The following is a 4388-nucleotide window of genomic DNA, read 5'->3' as shown; positions in this document are numbered from 1 at the left end:
CAAGCTTCCAAAATGCAACCTACAAGGCAAGACAAGACATAAAAGAAAACATTAAAAGAAAACAAAGAAAGAAAACAAAAAAGAAAAAGAAAGGAGGGGGAGAGAAAGGGGTAGAAATCCTCCGGGTTGCCTCCCGGGAAGCGCTTGTTTATGGTCTCTAGCTTGACCCTTCACCTCCTTCAAGGTGGAATAAAGAACATCACCCTCATCAACTTGAGGATTGAATCATAAATGCCCCCAAGCTTGAGGACTAGCATTCCTTGAGGTCTCAAATCACCACAAGGGAAAGGAGGGAATAAATCAAGAGCCAATGGTGGCTCATCTTTTCTTTTTCTCTTCTTCTTGTCGCTTCTTCTAAAAGGGCGATGAAGCTTGGAATCCTCGATATTAGGAAGGGAAACCTCACCTTCCTCAAGAGAGCCTTCAAACCAAGTAGGAACTTCAAGAAAGTCATCATACCTCATTGTCACCTTACCGTCACATGGAGGTAAGCTCTCATTATCCATCACACCATCGACCACATCAACTCTACATACGCTCACCGCCATAGGGCTCTTCAAAACAACATTCTCAACTAGCCTATAAGGGAAGGGAACCGGGCCTTCAAACTTGTTTGGTTCACTAAAATCTAATGGCTCCTCATTTTGTTCTTGAACCTTCTTCTCAACCACATCCTCCACAACCTTGTCTTCCTTACTTTCATCCTCCTTGCAAGTTTCGAGATGATAAGAATATGAAGGGTTAGTAGATGATTGTAAGGGGAGTTTTGCGGTTAAATGGAGAGAAGAAATGTTGGCTAGTTGGGAGTCAACAACTTCATTGTGAGATTTGATCTCTTGGAATTGTTGAGTGAGAATTTGGCGTTGTTGAAGAATTTGGGTTTGTGTGTGGTCGAGTGGGGATTGTTCTTCATACGCTTGAGGATTTTGGTCATGATGTTGATCTTGAAAGTTCCCCATTTGGATGGAAGGGTAAGAAAAATTTTCGGTTAGAGGATTGAAAAGAGGTTCATCTTGGAGGTAGGAGTTTTCTTGTTTTGGAGGTTGTTGAAGTTGTTGAGAATGAGCTTGGGTTACAAACTCTCCTTCCCTCAAAGTCAAAGCCTCACCTTGCTTGGGATTGAACTCTCTACAATACGATGCATCATGATCCGTCCCACCACAACAAGCACATGAGAAATCAATGATTTGTGACAATTTTGAACCCAAACTAACACTTGAGTTCAACTTGGAAAGACCTTCATTCAAGAGTTCAACTATGTGCTTAAGTTGACCGACTTTCTCCAACTCATAAAGATCACCTTGCTTTCCTTGGGACCTTCTTTGACCTCCCCAAGAATAGCTAGTAGCCACCTCTTCAATTATAGCTTCAACTTGGCTTTGAGGGATCTTAATCAATTGGCCACCGGCACCCGCATCTAGATTGGTTCTTGAAATTGGCTCTAAGCCATCATAAAAGAATCTCATGAGCAAATTATGGTTGAATCCATGGTTAGGACATGCTCTAATCATATCCTTAAACCTTTCCCATGCTTCCCCAAGAGTTTCATCCTGTTCTTGCTCAAAAGAAGCTATCTTCCTCCTCATTTTTGCGGTTTGCTCATCGGAAATGAACCTCTTGAGAAAGGCCTTCGCAACATCTTTCCATGTGGTGAGAGAGTTGGGCTTCAAAAGCTTGAGCCATTTCTTTGCTCTTCCGGTGAGAGATTGCCGAAAGAGATGCATACGAATGTAATCTTGGCTCACTTCATTTGTTTGCATCATTGCACACAACTCAAGGAATCGGTCCAAATGCTCAATGGGGTCTTCACTTGCACTTCCGGAAAATTGCTCAACTTGTACCATCCTAGCATATTGTGGATGGATTGTGAAATTAGACTCGGTGGTTGGGAGAAGTATACCACTCGTGAGCTCATAGACTTCCGGATTTCCAAACTCCCTAAAAAGAAGGTCATCCTCTTGTCTTGCCATATCTCTCTTTGAATACAACAAAGCTAAGCACACGATTAACAATGACAAGTAGGATTAAAAAAAAGGCAAAATAATAAAAAGAAAGCAAATAAAATGACTTTAACAATAGCAAAAATAAATGCTAAACAAGCCGCTTCCCCGGCAACGGCGCCAAAATTTGATCGGGATTAATAGGTCGTTGGTTCTACTAACCCTAATAAAATTAACAATTTATAATGCCTAAACTTACACTAAACTAGTTAGTGGCAAGTAAAGGGTCGAACCACTAAGGAAGCTCACTCGTCCAACATCAATATCACTAATGCAAGAGTCAAGAGGGGAAATGTTTTTGTTGATATATTGGATAAAAAGCACTAAAACTACGAATAAGCAAAGATAAAGACGAATAAAATCAAGAAAGAACAACGCTAGGGATACGGGGGTGTCAAACATGATTAGAAAAAAGGGGAATAATCATAGTTATCATGAAGAACATGCCAAAGAACACAAGATCCTACCTAAACAATTCATTCTCATGCAATAGTCTAGGCAAATCAATGAAAGAGGTCTATGCTAATTAGGATCATTCTCATGCATCCCATTAGGCACAAGCTAACCAAGGAATAAAAGGGCACAATACATGGAACTCCATTTTTAACAACTCATTCTCATGCAATCATTAAAATAGAGGTGATCTAAATCTAGTTCAAATCATTTTCATGCATTTAAACTAGAAGGCAATCAAATAAAGTGCTACAATAGTCTCAAGTCAATAAAAATCATATCTTTCATCAATTTAAGGCATGTAATCAATCCACTATCATCATTCATCCAACATTCAACACATATTTTCCACCCCCTTCCCCTAGCTAAAAGATTAGCCTAGAGAAAGGAGATTAAACATAATAGCAAAACCAAAAATATATTCAAGAAACACAAAACAAAACATGATTAAAAACAATGAAAACAATAATAACTAGATGAACTAAAAAGACTAACAAAAATAAGCAACAATAAAGCAAATAAATAAAGCTAAAGGAAAGGATTAGAGATTACTAGAGAGAGGATTAATGAAAGATGAAAACTTGAAGGAATTGCTTGATTGGAAATTAAACTTGACCAAAATTGATTACTTGGAAGAAAATTGAGCAATAATCTACTTTTTTCTCTCTAAAAACTATCTAATCTAACCCTAAGAGAGAGAAGCTCTCCTAAACTAACTAAGAAAATAGCATAATGGTCTCCCCTCTCATTACCCCCCCAAAGGAGTATTTATAATACAAGGCTAAATAAAATAAAGTAAAAGAGAAAACTAAAAAGAAATAAAAACTAAACTAAAATAATTAAAATAACTAAACTTAAAAACCAAAAATAAAACTAAACTAAAAATAAAATAAAATAAAAGAAAATGAAAAGAAAAAAAGGAAAAAGAAAACAAAAACCAAAACCCAACAAATTCCATACAAACCCACCAAACAAATCAGCTTCCCAATTCCTTTTCTCTTTCGATCTTCGCTGCTCTGATTTGCATCACCATCACCACGCATCAATTATCACACAATCACCACCGCTCATCAACCACAATCATCTAGCATCTCCAAATCGTGGCCATCCAATTCTCATTAAAATCACGTGAAAAGCTCGTGATTGACCCACGAATGCGCGCCCGCGAAGAGGTCGCACAGAGGTCGCACAAACTTACTGCCTCGACTCTGAATTTGGACTCCAATTGTGTGCGCTTTCTGACAGGGCTGCGCGGCCGCGATGTATGGGTTGCTGCAATTTCGAATTCGGGCCAATTGATTGCGGTTTGGTGATGCGGGGATGAGTTGGGACCAATCGTGGCTGCTGTAATTGGGTTTGTTGGTGAGAATCGCGTGGTGGTTGCTGTTATTGTTGTGGCTGGTGGTGTGAGAATCGCGTGGTGGTTGATTGTGAGCTGAGGGAGCAGGGGAGGTGCGATTGGAGGCGGTTTTGTGGTGGCTGGAAATTGGTGTTGTGTGGGGTGAGTTGCGAAGCTAATTGGAGGCGTTTTGGTGGTTCTTGGTGTGAGGTGAGCAGGGGCGCTGTGGGTGGTGATTTTGGTGGTTTTGCGTGGCTATGGATTGGAGTAATTGGTGAATTGGTTGCGGCTGATGTGTTGGTGTGATTGAAGGTGTGTGGTGGTAAGTGGTGAGCTGCGTGGTGTTGGTGGTGTTGCGAGGTGAAGCAGGGGAATTGCGGGGCTGATGGGTGTGAGATGGAGGTTGAGGGATGTGGCTGGTGTAGTGCTGTGGTGGTGTTGTTGATGGTTGTTGGTGATGGAGATGGTGTGGTGGAGGTTAAGGGATGGTGTGGTGTAGGTTAAGAGGTGGGCAGCAGCTAGGTCGGTTAGGGGCATTGTGAAGTTTGCTCGAACCTTGGACCCCGAACACAAACTTGACTTTGAAACCTGGAACG

The 4388-nt window shown here is 40.7% G+C and overlaps 1 non-coding gene across 1 annotated transcript; it reads left to right on the top strand.

The window, feature by feature from the left end:
- Positions 1-1482: 1482 nt before the first annotated feature.
- On the top strand, positions 1483-1589 carry LOC145625728 (small nucleolar RNA R71). The gene has a single exon (XR_014110635.1). It is a non-coding gene; the product is annotated as a small nucleolar RNA R71 (small nucleolar RNA).
- Positions 1590-4388: the final 2799 nt, after the last annotated feature.

The sequence above is a fragment of the Chenopodium album genome, chromosome 3, assembly GCF_948465745.1.
Source record: "Chenopodium album chromosome 3, dcCheAlbu1.1, whole genome shotgun sequence".
Classification (NCBI taxonomy): domain Eukaryota; kingdom Viridiplantae; phylum Streptophyta; class Magnoliopsida; order Caryophyllales; family Amaranthaceae; genus Chenopodium; species Chenopodium album.
This window is presented reverse-complemented; position numbering and strand designations above follow the sequence as displayed.